The 14,021-nt window shown below is 44.5% G+C and overlaps 1 protein-coding gene across 6 annotated transcripts in view; it reads left to right on the forward strand.

Annotated features, from left to right (window-relative positions):
- Positions 1-243: 243 nt before the first annotated feature.
- Positions 244-14,021, forward strand: part of FRMPD1 (FERM and PDZ domain containing 1) — a 100,382-nt gene continuing 86,604 nt past the window's right edge. For 3 of the 6 annotated variants that reach the window (XM_061634440.1, XM_061634471.1, XM_061634463.1), the window contains exon 1: positions 1,160-1,520. The gene's annotated coding sequence lies outside the window, so the exon portion shown is untranslated. The other 3 variants (XM_061634449.1, XM_061634477.1, XM_061634459.1) reach the window with 3 other exon arrangements.

Here is a 14,021-nt window from a genome sequence, read left to right on the forward strand (position 1 = left end):
GGATATACCTTCTCCTTTGCAGGCAAGGAGGCTCAATCAAACTGTCTAAAGAACGCTAGAGGCAGTGTAAGAAACTTTAGAGCAGAGTAGTTCAGGTGAGCAAGTTTTGTGGGAACATGTAAGGCCCTAAAGTGGTTTGGGCTGCAGCTGCCAGGTGAGATGAGCTTTTGATGTATGATGGAGAGAGAGCAGCCAGATGAAAAAGGGCAATGGGGCACCTGCACCTTTAATAGCTGTGTCAAAGAGGGGATTTCAGGTGTGGCTGGTCATGCATTTTTTAAACATTTAAACTGCAGAAAATGAAGGTCAGAGTATGGGGCAAGGTTAGTAATAGCAATACAGATACTCTGTTAACATGGCTGATTTTTAATTAATTTCAACAAATTATGAGACCATTGACAGGAAAAAAATCAACACGGTCTAGATTTTTTTTCTTGTTTTACACTTTGAACTCTTGATTCTCTCTGAGTATTTTGTATATCGCCATGAAAACTTAGAGGGTGTTAAGCAAGCGTTTCTGAGTTCAGGACTATAAGTTTTGTAAGGTTTTGTTTTGAAATGAGCTTATGGGAAGCAGCAGAATGGCATTGGGGGGTATTTTCTATTTAACATTGTGGAAGCAAAAAATGCATGCTGGCCATAGTATACAGCCACTCGTGTGGCTGAATAATTATTTCTTACCTGCCTTTCACCATGAGGTTCCAAGGCAGGTTAGTTATTTTAAAATACAATATTAAAGACAGTTTAAAACAAATTATAGGTACAAGAGGAGGGCAATACATTAGTTACAAAACAGAGTGTATTGAATAATCAGGCCTAGTCTTGCTACCATTGAAGTTATGACTTTCAATGAGAGAGTCAGACTGGTTTCTGTCTACCTATCGCTGATTTCATTCTGCCACTCCTGAAGAAGAAGAATTATTGCCCTAACCTGCTGGGTTGGTTTACAGGACAATATCTCTTTCCATTCCAAAGAGGTTGCACTGGAACTGCTGGCACCAGATACCATTAAGTTCAAGCCAGCCAGACTCAACTCTTAGAAAACCATGCTATAATACTACAGTGCCTCAGAGCATATGCAGAAAGTATTTCACCTGCAGCACAGCTTGCCACACACAAATATGAAACATGGTTTCTGAGGACATAGCTTCCAGGCAGGTTAAAGGCCTGGCATCTTCCTTTCTTGAATCACAGTCAGAAAAGCAGAGGAAATAGACGTTCAAACAAGCAAAGCCAGAGGCAGAACAGGGGTCGTGGCTTTCTCGATAGGGCGGGGCATTCTTTCACGGAAGTTTAGCTCCGCCTTCCCCAGAGCACAGCTCCCACCAGCCGCTGACAGCTAAACAGAGGCTTCAAACACCCCACTGCCTGCAGATGCTCTGCTCAAACAGAGGGGCGTAATTCAGTTACCGTAATGCCCTCTCCTTTGCGCGCGCCGGGTAAAAAGTTCCTGATATCGCAGGCTCCTGGATGGCAGGACACTGAGCTGATAAAGGTGCTTTTAGCATCACTCGGACAAGGTAAGCAGGGCGATATTTGCAGCCCAATCCTGTGTATGTTTCGCCCGAAGTAAGGAACCCCGGGAGGGGGTTAGTCCCAGGTAAGGGTGCGCAGGACCGTAATCCGTCCCTATGCGTGTTTGCTCGAAAGTAAATCCCACTGAGTCTGACTGAGATCCCTGCTGATTGCTTTCGAGAAAGTGCATTACGACGGGAAGTGTTTTAACGTTCTTCAGCGGCCGTTTGGCCGGTATCTGCGAGCCGTTTGGCCAGCCTTCATGTCTCCTCTGGGTTGCGATGCAGGAGGCATCCGAAAGCAAATTCTTCTCCAACTGCGGCCGGCTTCTTAGGAAGAATTATGCGTTCCTTCGCCGCCTCCTGCGATTGCCGGGGAAGGGAATCCTCGGAGTTCATGACAAGATTGCAAAACGGGCGCGGTGGGTGGGAAGCGGCGAGGCGACGATCGTGGCTTTGAGCTGGAGTGTTTGCTGAGTCCTGGAAGCCCAACGCCGTCATGCCACCCCATTCCTTCTCTGGTCTGGGGTGCTGCGATACTTTCTGAGGTGGTCTGCTGGCCCTGGAGAAAAAGGGCAAGAGTCCCCCCTCCATGTTTTTCTCTGTCCATTCCCCATGACTATGGATTAAAAACTTTGATCGCGGTTTTTATTAAGTGTTGTGATCCGACTACTTCCGATCTGAATGAGATCGCTTCTCCCTTCGCTCCTCCGCGAATGTCGCTAGAAATCAATATAGCCCGATCCTAACACAGTTTAGCCAGAAATAAATCCGACCGAGTTCGGTGTGGCTTACTTTTTGGTAGCTATGTGCTTACATCAAGCCCTTGCTGATTTCAGAGGAGATGCTTGTAATGTGATCAAGATCCAGTCAAAAAACAAGTTGCCTAGCTGCCTAGTCCTATGCGTGCTTGGCTTGCTACGAAGAAGATCCAACTGCATTCAATGGGATGGACTGCAGCTTTAGTAGGAATGGGGGGGGGTGGACTGCCTTCAAGTCGATTCCGGCTTATGGCGACCCTATGAGTAGGGGTTTCATGGTAAGCAGTATTCAGAGGGGGTTTACCATTGCCTTCCTCTGAGGCTGAGAGGCCAGGTCACCCAGTGAGCTTCATGGCTGTGTGGGGATTCCAACCCTGGTCTCCCAGGTCGTAGTCCAGCACCTTAATTGCTACACCACACTGGCACTTTAGTAAGCCAGTGGCTATGTGCAGAACCCAGACTGCATGTGAGTGTCTTGGCATTCTGTGAAAGGATGAGTTCAGTGTAACTTGTAATTTTGTACATCTTCTTATTGATAGTAACTTCAGGTATTCTTTCTTTTTTAAAAAAAAAACACCTCAAAAATCCTCAGGGGTTATCAACTTTAAGTATGGGATGTTGAATCCAATCTATATAAACTTCCTAAGGTCTCTCCTAGGTGGGCTCTAAGTAGCCCCTCGGAGGATGAAAAGGGACATAGGAAACTATCTTTACTTGAACACAGGTTGATCCAGCTAGCCAGTTAGGGGAAGGGCTGTAGCTCAGTGGTCAAGCATCTGCCTTGCATGCAGAAGAGCCCAGGTTCAGCCCACAGTATCTTTGGGTATGACTGGGAGATGCTCCTGCCTGAAACTCTGGAGAGCCTCTGCCAGTGAGTGTGACCAATACTAAGCTAGATGGATCAGTAATCTGACACATTATCAGGCAGCTTTCTGTGTTCCCATCACTGACTGGCATGGTCTTCGGTTGCTACGAGATGGCCTGTTTGTTGAGCATTTCTCCTGATTTGTTTGCAGGAAGGTTAGACGGTATAATGGCTAGGCAAGTGTTATTCCCACACTTTCCAGGACACTTTCCCACCGCGTTCTATACCACAGAAAAATCTGGTGTTTGGGGAGAAATGGGTTTGTTGTGCAGAACCTCCTAATAAGCCATGATTGTGCAACCTGAATTTGCCAGTATGTTATTGAATCCCACCTTAAAATAGTGATGGTCTGGAAGTGCGCAAAGTTTGTGAGGCGGTTATGTTGGCTTTAGCAGTTTATTCAGAATGCATTCTAGTTTGTTTGCAGGGATCTTGCAGTTGTTATTCCACACTTGCATTTCCCCATCACTTTCCTTATTGCAAAAAGTTTGAGGGGGGGATGAGCACAAAATCCAGTTCAGTTGTGCAACCTGAATTGGCCATTATGTCATTGAATCCCATCTGCAAAATCTCCAGCCTACCTGGAGATGCCGGGGATTGAACCTGGGATCTTCTGCATGCAAAGCCCTTCCCTTATAGTTCTCCAGCTACACAGGGCTCCTATTACCTTAACTGTGGTTTTTAATTATATTTTGAGCTTTTTAAAAAACTGTTTTTAACTTTGTCTTTTCTCACAATTTTAGTTTTATCTTTTGTAAACTGCTTAGGTGCTATATACAGTCAAGCAGTATTGAAATTTTGTAAAGTAATTAAAAATGAGGGTGGCCAGGTGAAAACAAGGACAGAGCTTCTGTACCTTTAATTAGCTGTGTAGAAGAGTAGTCGTAGCTGAAATTCCCTCTTCTGCATAGCTAATTAAAGGGTGCAGGAGCCCTGTCTTCTTTTCCACCTGGCCACCCTAGCTCCTATATGCTTCTAACTGTTGGGTGGAACAGGGAATTTTTGCAAACCCACACTGCTGTAATGCAGAGAGGAGGAAAGCTGCACCACCTCTTCTACAGAGTGACAAAAGTCACGTGACATGCAGACTCCATCCCCTTTTTTGTGTCTGGTAGTCTGAAGTGTCAGGACCTCAGGACTGAAGGGGTTGCCGAAATAGCAATCTGTGTGCAAATTTGAAAGTGAAATTTTGTTGGTCCTGCCTGCTAGCTGGGAACGAGAGCATAAAATATTTAAGGCTAATGATCTCTCTTTCCCCAAAGAAGCACAGATCAGGCACTGCTAGGTGTTGTTTTTAAGTGTGGGTGTTTATTAAAAGCAGGATTTAATATCCTGCCTCTTCCTTAGGTATGTGTGTGCTTGGCAAATGCACAAGGCAGCTGTTGGACCATGGTACGATGTACATATATTTCTGCTGGAGAAAAAGTTTTGCATTAGTTCCATAGCACCACTACCAATGCACACTTAATGTCCCAATTCAAAATGCCACAATCCAAAGGACTGCCATCTTCTGTTTACATTTTTACTGGCCCTTCTCCCATTTCTGTAACTGCAGCCTGACATTTTAGAAATTAATCAGGCAAAGCTTTTCCTGACATGGGTATTGTGATATTAGTTCACCTGCTGAAAATCTATGCATTGGCCTGCTATCAAAGGCAGGGCTTGTAAAACAGAAAAAAAGATGGCAAGCTTACCTTCCTCTACCATAAAAGACAAAATTGTAAAATGATCATTCTTGCTATGAGCTTAGAAGTGCAATGATGGAAAGAGCTACACACTTGTGAAGAGAGATTATGGGAAAGGGTGTGTGTGTGTTTTCCTACAGAAATGAACCCATCTGGCACTCAAACAGTATAATAACAGTACTTATTAGACTAATGACTCCTGCAATACAATCCAGTGCAGTTTATTTGAATAGCTTTGGGGAAATCTGAATATTTCTACAACCGGAAAATTGGGCAAGCAAATTTCCCCTCGGCACAGGGGGCATTGACAGTCTGATGGCCTGAGATTCAGAGGTAAGTCTCACTGAGTCCAGTGGGGCTTACTTCCAAGAAAGCATGCACAGGATTGGAATTACAATGAGTTAAAGTTTCAGTACTGCGTAAATTACGGATTCATAAGTTGTTGTGCACTTCCATAGTATGCTTAGGGCTGTCCAACATCTTTGTGCATGTCTGGGTTCTAAAATAAAGCTAGTATGGCGAGCAGGCTTCCTAGGTATAGAGCACATGCGCTCTGATTGGGATGCTGCAGAATTAATGCGCTTCTTGAAAGATCCTCCTTAAGAGGCAGGTTGAATGGCCCTCTGTCTTTCCAACACGGAAATGAGGTTGCAATGCAGTAGCTTCTTTTTCTTAAAAGTAAGCAACATTGTTGTTTTCCCACACCTTGATTAAGGTCTGAGAGTCAGATGTAATTGGTTTGGAGGCTTCATCTGGAGTCTGGTCCACAGGCCATCATCTGGCCACCCCTAGAATAGTGGCGGTCCAAATTTACAGTTGGAGAAGAAAGCCCCACTAAAAACAATATGGCTTCTATCTAAAAATGATTAGGATTAAGCTAATCATGTTGTCAGATGCTTGTCCAAGGCCACCCAACAAGCCCATAGCTGGGTTGCATTTGAATCTCTTAGTTTGCTCTTAAACATTGCCCCCACTGCACACACATATAATAAATATACCTACCAACTGAAGACATAGGAAGCTGCCTTATACAAAATCAGACAATTGATCCATCTAGCTCAGTAATGTCTACACTGACTGGCAGCAGCTGTCTATGATTCCTGGCAGGGGTCACTCCCAGCCCTACCTGGAGGTGCCTGGGACCTTCTGCCTGCAAAGCAGATGCTCTACCACTGAGCTACGAGCTTATACCATAATAAATTTGTAAGTCTTTAAATGCCACAAGCCTCTTTGTTGTCTGTGCCTTTTGTGCGTACTGATCAGTTGGGTAGTGGCAAATTCAGAAGTGCAGGGTCCCTTTATGAAAGTCACAGCCATGCCCCCTTCTAAGATTATGCAACCTTCTAAGATTTTAGAATAACCTGGCCGGGCTTGAATACTGCTTTTTGCTTCTCTGTCACTGTCACCATTTGACTGTCCTTTTTCACTGTCAGAGATGTGGCTTCAATGACTGAATTCAGTGTTTATCTCCTGCTGCTACCCAACTGCTTGATGATGTAGATGGGATGCTATCATAAGGATTTGCTACCTCTTCTTCTGTAGTTACAGAATTCTCACTCTCCACAACTTGTCTTGGCTTTTTGAAGTAGGAACTAATAAAGGCTTGCTTGCAATTGACATTCATTGGGACCCTTCTCAATGGCTAGCACCCTCCCTTTTCATGCTGATTGGCTTGGTGGATGCTGGAGACATAGGGACCCTGCTGTGACCTGGCTCCCAGAAAAGTATGGGGTCTATGTTGTTCCCCGGGACCTTGTGTGACTTCACCTCTGGTACTAATATAAGCCACCCAATTCCCCTCCCTCCATTTTATAGGGCAGCGGCTTCAAATTGTGGTCAGGTGAAAGCTAAGGCTCTTTTAAAAGTAGGTCAGTAATGGTGGACATGCTTCCTTAGAAGATGGCTCATGACTCCCATCCACTGCAGTGTGCTGTGATGGGTGCATGGTTGTGCATGCATGCACTCATGGAGTGAATCTTTAGGACAGGGATGGGGAGCCAGTGGCCCTCCAGATGTTGCTGGACTACAGCTGCTGTCATCCCTGAGTCTTGGCCATGCTGGTTGGAGTTGATGGGAGTTATAGCCCAAGGCCACCTGGAGGGCCACACGTTCTCCTCCCTGCCTTAGGGTGCAATATCAGTTAATGTACACATGAAGAGTAAAGCTAAGAGGCCTGATCAGCATGCAATGTGAACTGAATGTACACCCTAGAACACTTTCCCAGAATCCTTTGCAGGGTACAAAGATTATACATTGAGCATACAGGGATTTCTTGGCAGACCGGTTGATATGAAATGGGTTCCCTAAAATTAGAAAGCTCAGCAACCACTTCTATATGATATGTGAGCAAAACCCTCATTATCTTAATGAAGGCCTGTTTTTAATCACATGTATATCTCGCCCTTTCTCCAAGTACCTTGGGGAAGTGGGCATAGGGAAGAGCTGTGGCTCAGTGGTAGAGCTTCTGTTTTGTATGCAAGAAGTCCCAGATTCAATCCCAGGTAGCTCTAGGTAGGGCTGGGAATGCCCACTGCCTGAAACCTGGGAGAGCTATTGACAGTCAGTGTGGACAATATTCAGCTAGATGGACCAGTGGTCTAGCTTGGTATAAGGCAGCTTCCTATGTTCCTATCTTGTCATCAACCCTGTGAGGTAGGATAGGCAGACATATGGGTTTCATGGCTAAGCAGGGATTTGAACTGAGGTCTCCCCACTCTACCTTCAATACACTGCCTGTTAAATGACATTAACTCATTAATTCGTTGAACATTGCTCCTATATTAGAGGTAAATTTAAATAAACTACCCTTATTTGGGCAAGCATGCTCAGTAGCTGCGTTAAACTGAAGGATAAATTCCAGTACTGTAATGTGATTCCTGTTTATTGCTGGAATCTACTAGCTTTTTTGGGCCCCACCACTCTGCAAAGTACATTTCTATATCCTGCTTGCTTTTGTCACATAGAGTGCTTTGGTTAGTTGGACAATGAATATATGTTTTTTTTCACCCCCACAAAGGTATTGATCTAATTTTGGTCCTGCACAATAAGGCATGCTTTTCAGAATTGCAGCAAGCTGATTTAAGCTAGAGAGAACCAAGGTCACTGGCATGGATGTTAAGATGGCTAAATTGTTCTTTGTGGCTTACCTCTGTATTGGCTTGGATTTTCAGGAGAAATGTAACTTCCTGTATATGCCACAATATTTTCAGTAAATCAGCTTTTAAATAAATGTGTGAGCCTGTTTCTAATATCATCATCACCCCATTACTACCAGGGCTGGTGACAGAGGTGGCCAGGTTGGGCCCTGGCCGAGGGCCCCTACAGCCCAGAGGGCCCCCTCAAGGTTCCCTCCTTGGGTGGGAGGTTGGCGCTGCCATTCTGTGATCCGCAGCAGCGTCAGGTCCTGCAATCTGACCCTGCCATGGATCGCAGAGAGGGACTCCCAGGCACCACCGCCCATACAGACAGCACGGTCTTCAGTAAGCCTGCACGCATGGCCCACCTCCCTCTCCCATCAATTTGAATGCCATGCGCACTGTACATCACCCAAGATGGCAGTGGGTGCTTCCCTAAGGGGCTGACACCCCCACCACCATTTTGGTTGCTGGCAGGCATGCGCACTACTCGCGCATGTCATTCACACGACACGAGGTAGGTGGGGCACATGGGCGGGCCTGTTAGTCCTGCGCCATCTGTATAGGGGGTGTTGGGCTACTGCGCTGCACTCCAGTTTACTCTGTATCCAGTGCACTTGAACTGCTGGAATTAGTGCACACACGGTGTTATCGGCCGTGCACATGTATCCTGTTCTTTCTTATAAAATGCTATATTTTGATGTGTCGTTTCCCAAACCAGCTTCACCCTGATTGGAGTCCTTTTTAAATTTGCCTCCAGCCATGATGTGCACTTCTCTTCAGTTGGGGCGGTCCTACTGCACAGGTGATGTCACCATGGGTGTGTACTGTAGGGGAGCCGCCCACTTTCCACTCCTTACCTGCAACATGGGCACCCTTAACTTCTGCTTCTTCTGTCACATTCATCTCCTCTTCCTCTTTCAACTTTCAACCTTACTTTCAGAGGTGTGTGCAGTCTTTGATCTATTGATTAATCAACTAGAGCTTTACTTGACTAATCCATGGGAGTCAATTATCATAGGTGGGACTATGAGTTTACATGTATTTACATTTTTAAGGTATTTTTATTCTGGTGTGTTGAAATAGTAAAATATTAACAATTACTTTTCTTTCAAACAAATAATAGATTACCATGATTATGCAAATTCTTATACATGTTTGAATATCTGAAAAAGGTATCTATATTGTAGTTTTGGTCACGTGCACATTTAGTTAAGTTTACTTTGGTTAAATTTACTTTGGTGAAAATCCTCCAGAAGACTCTGAATACCTAAGTGGAAAGATAAAGGCATACCTGTGAACTCTCATTGATACACTGACCCTGTAGAATTGTTCTGATTTACTTTGAATGCTTTAATTTCTGAACATTTGTTTTGTAATTTGTGAATTATTGCCCAAGTAACAACCACTTTACATCTTAAAGTCTGGTACAAATAAGGTGGCCAGATGCAAAAGAGGGCAATGTCTCTAAAAGTTGTGTAGAAGAGGGAATTTCAAAGCTGTATTGCTAAAATCTCTTCTACACAACTACTAAAGGTACCGGAGCCCTGTCCTCTCTTGCATTTGGCACAAAGTGGATCCAAGTTTAAAAATGTAAATGTACAAGTTTATATGACCAAATATTCAGGTACTTTTCCCCATTCTTAACATGTCTCTTCCTATGCTTTTAACAGCACTCTGACACAACAGAATCATTTCCTGACATGGTGATATGCTTCATCTGTTAAATTTATGAGTATCAGGCTGCTGTTAAAGGCACTGGAGCAAAGCCAAAGAAAAGTTGGCAATCCTGGACTCTGCATTCTTTCCTCTTCCTCTTTCTTTCCGATTATTAAAGGAATTGGGTACCCTGCCTTATATCAAATTTGATAGCCTTAATGCATGCTGTAATTATTCCTGATGTAATTTCCTTCCATTTGTTCTGGTTTCTCTTTCCCTGCATTTCTGATGCCAGTAGTCATCTCCCATATTCCTTTGCAGAGACTTTAGGGAGAGAAGGATGGAGCCACTTGATAAATGCATGTTCTGGCCAGCAATTCCTGCTAAGGAGAGCAGATGCAGCTATTGTAGAATCATGTGGGTTGGTCCCACTGGGATGCTACTGCTGGATCTTCCAGGGGTGACTATAGTGGATGTTGTACCCTACTATTGCTAGTTGTGCCAGAAATTAAAAGCTCGTGTGAATATGTTCTAACAGAGGATGCAAGTTTCAAGTATCATACAGCTTCTCCCTAACAAAATCTCTACCATACTGGTCACATTCTGTGAAACTAGAAGTATCCAGGACTGTTGAGTTTGATTTAGGAATTGGTGCAGTGTCATGCTTAGAGTTTAGAACAAGACCAGGGAGGTCAGGGTTCATAGCCCCATTCTGGCATGAAGTTTAGTGGGTGACCTTGGGCCAGTCACTGTCTCTCAGCCTAATCTACCACACAGGGTTGTTGTGAGGATAAAATAGGGAGGGAGAAGAGCAGGTGTGCCACTTTGAACACTTTGGAGGAAAATTGGGATATAAATACATACATACCTGATGGGTTGAGGGCCAAACTACATGTTAGGTTATTCATGTTTTCAAACAAAAAAAAACTTAAATTGGCCATTTTTATTACGAATAAAATGCAGCCACAGGGCCTCAGTCTGGAAGAAGCATAGGCCAGGTTGGGTCCTGCACCAGTTTCCTGCCAAGTCAGCCTCACTCATGCACAGTGATGGTTGCTGGTGACCATTGAGACTGGTAGGGCTGAAGGCAGAGAGGCCCACAATAGGTGGACACAGAGCCAATGAAAGGCAGAGCCAACTAACTCTTTTTGCCCCATCCTCCTCCCTGCTGAATTCTGCAAGGGCAATACGGAGGGCAGAAACACACTCACTGTTCTGCCAGTTTCAGTGTGCCTCCACCTCTCTCTCCTGAAAATGGGGGTACATGACTCTAGTCAAACTCCGCCCCTTTTTACTGCAAAACCTGGTGGGAGCCTCTTGAGCATGTTTTTTTTTTAAAAAAATCAGCTTCAAAGAGATTTCGCAACTGATTGGCAGATCATCCTATTCCCCCTCCAGGTGTGGCCAACGGAAACTCTTTGATCTGGCGACTAGTGTGTTTACAGCTGAGACTTAGGAGGAGGAAGCGGACAGTCAGGGCCACTGGATGTAAATAAGACAGACAAGTGGGGGCTTTCTGAGAGCAGGCTGAGGTTGGTGGGGCACTGTCCCTCTTACCCTAATGGACCAGTCTCCGCTCCTAGGGATGGAAAGATTTTGGTTTTCTCAGTTTCTCATTTTTTCAATCCTAAATTCAGTTCTCCACAATTTCTGCAGCAATTTGCGATTTGTTTTTTTTCAATCCTCATGAAAAAATTTCAGCATTTCAGTATGAACTTCTAATAAACACATTTTGGTAGACAGTTTTGACCAATGCGTACCTCATCATGTAATGCATTTTTGCATGTCATTTTCACTTGTATATTCATTTTTATGCACACTATCCAGGAATGCATGCATTTTTGTGAACATGGTTTGGTTGGCGAACTGCATCACAAACTTTGAATAACTGCGAATTTCAAAGGTTGGCTGTGGTTTGGTTCTCATATTGTTTTGGAAAGTGCAGATTGGATAGATTTGGCTTGAACCATGAAGTGAATCAAAATTCTCCCCCATTCCAGTGGCACAGGTATACCCTGCCAAACAGCACTTTTTGGTAACAGAGTGGATTTTTCAGCAGGGAACTGGTGTGGGGGTGTCTCCGTCCAGATCAGTGCCGCATGACTGCTTTTTCTTCAAAATAAGCATGACCAGTAAAGCCAGGATAATGCAACGTGTCTTGGACTTAGGCCAATATCACACATGCATTTTCAAGTAATGAAAAACTTTTGTAAATCTTGTTTCACGTGATGTGCATTTATCACTGTTCAGATCAGAAGCGGCTTTTTTCTGTTTTAAATGTCACCACACCCCCTCAGGCTGTGTAGAAGATGTGTCCCTACTTGCCTGTCCCAGATGATGCCCTGTCCTGCCCTGCAACTAACTGAGTTGCAGTCATCTAATCAATATGTAGCTGATGACCGTGTGCAACCTCTCCCTTCTGTCCGCTCCATCTCCATTTCCTTCACTGCTGCCCTGATCTGGTGAAACTGACAAGTCGCAGAAGCCCTGGTCCCCTTCACCCATGTGTAGTTGCGTTCTAGCCTTGGACCTCTCTTCAGGCACAAAAGAATTTAGAGGAATATGTAACTTTGGACTCTCCCATTGGCAGCCAGTATGAAGCCTTTGGATTGGCAAGGCTTTCTTTTAGACATGTTTTAAAAACTGTACTGTTCAGACAGGGCTTTGGAACTATTTTTTTTACCACCGGTTTTTATTGATACGCTATTGAAGCTTTTACTGATGTTATTGTAGTATCATGTTTTTTTATGTTGTACACCATTACTGTCTTACTACATTTTCTATGAAAACGTGGTTTATTTAAATGAAGTGCCACGAGCTTGGCTTTGTCCTCCAGTATCTTCAGCCTGATCTTGGGCCCTTCCAAATGCTTTTATTGTGCATTCATGACTGCTTGTGCTCATGATGGTATTGTGACCCATATTGGGGGGGGGAGGCTTCGAGATGTCAGGCTGTGACTTGGAGGATTGGGAAGATGAGCTGGGGGAGGGGACTAGCAGCAGGTGTAGACCACAGAGCGCCCAAATCCCAGTCACTGACACCTCAACTCCCCCAGATCCTGGCCCCCCTGCTGAGGCGCAAGCAGAACTGTCAGAGACTGCGCCGCTGGAGACTCCTCTGTTAGACACACCCCAAATGCTTGCGCCCACGACAGAGGCGCCATCTGCTTCACCTGACATTTCCCAGCCAGGCAGCTTCCCACAATTGAGCAAGCAGACCACCCACAACTTTCTGAGGGAAAAGCTGAGAGCCAGCCCCCTTTGACCTGCATGCGGCGGTGGCTGAAGCATGAGATTCAACAGATGTTAAGGAAGAGCCAACTGCTACCTGCGAAAGTTAAGCCTACTTAAGTGGACCAAGGGGAGGGGTTCCTTGCTGAGTCAACATTGTAGCGTTGCAAAGTCATGCTTAGGCAGAGTTAGTGAGGGAAAAAGTTCCTAGAAAGTGTAGTTAGGTTAATGGGGTGCACTGCTTTTGATGTAACTGTAACTTTAATAAAAAGAGGGGGGAAATCACAGCTGCATCTGAGACTGGATCTCTCGACTTTGGGTAGGACAGGTATGAGTGTGGTTATACATGACCCCATTTTCAATGCCATTTGTGCCTGCAAAAGTTTCAGGGCAGACATACTGCTCTGTTTTCAGTTGGTGCATGTCCTGTAGCTTCCAGCTGAGATCCTGTAGCTTTTCATACATCAAAAGTTCCAGGTGTTGGTTTTTTTTGTCCTACTTTTGTTCTTCTATAAAGCAAGAGTGCCCTTCTAGATGGCAGTAATGTGATATCACTGGGGAAACTTTATAGATCAAATAATATATGGACGCTCCAGTATAAATCCACCACTAATGCATCAATACATCAATGACATGTTGCAGAATACACATACACCCACCCACCCACACCTACAAGTCTGGAAGGGGGCCCACTTGATCAACAACATTGTTATAGTAATGGACAGCAGGAACACTGTGTTGAAAATCTGTAGAACTTGGCAATCATGGAGAATTTCATCCTTGATTTACAGGTATCCAGGGGATCTGAGGATCCAGAGTGCTTCTGTGCAATATGGTAGGAATCCAGGGCTGGATATATTGGGGAAATTCTTGCAAAGCCTGGAATGGCTTGCCTGGGACAAGTATCCCTTTGTGTTCTGTTTCAGACTGTGTCTGCCTACTCTAGCAATTTTTGGTTCTTTTCATTTGTTGGACATTGTGGATAGCTGGGAATGTTTGCAAACTCTCTGCAGGAATTTGCACTGAAAAACATTTTAGCAAATAAGTCTTGAATAATAACAATGGGGCAAAGAGATTATAGGAGGTGAAGGTTGTTGGCTGGCATAATAATTCTTCAAAAATCTACAAGATTGTATGTGACATAGGTTGTACTTGCAGTATTTTATTATGTTT

The sequence above is a fragment of the Rhineura floridana genome, chromosome 1, assembly GCF_030035675.1.
Source record: "Rhineura floridana isolate rRhiFlo1 chromosome 1, rRhiFlo1.hap2, whole genome shotgun sequence".
In the NCBI taxonomy this organism is placed as follows: Eukaryota; Metazoa; Chordata; class Lepidosauria; order Squamata; family Rhineuridae; genus Rhineura; species Rhineura floridana.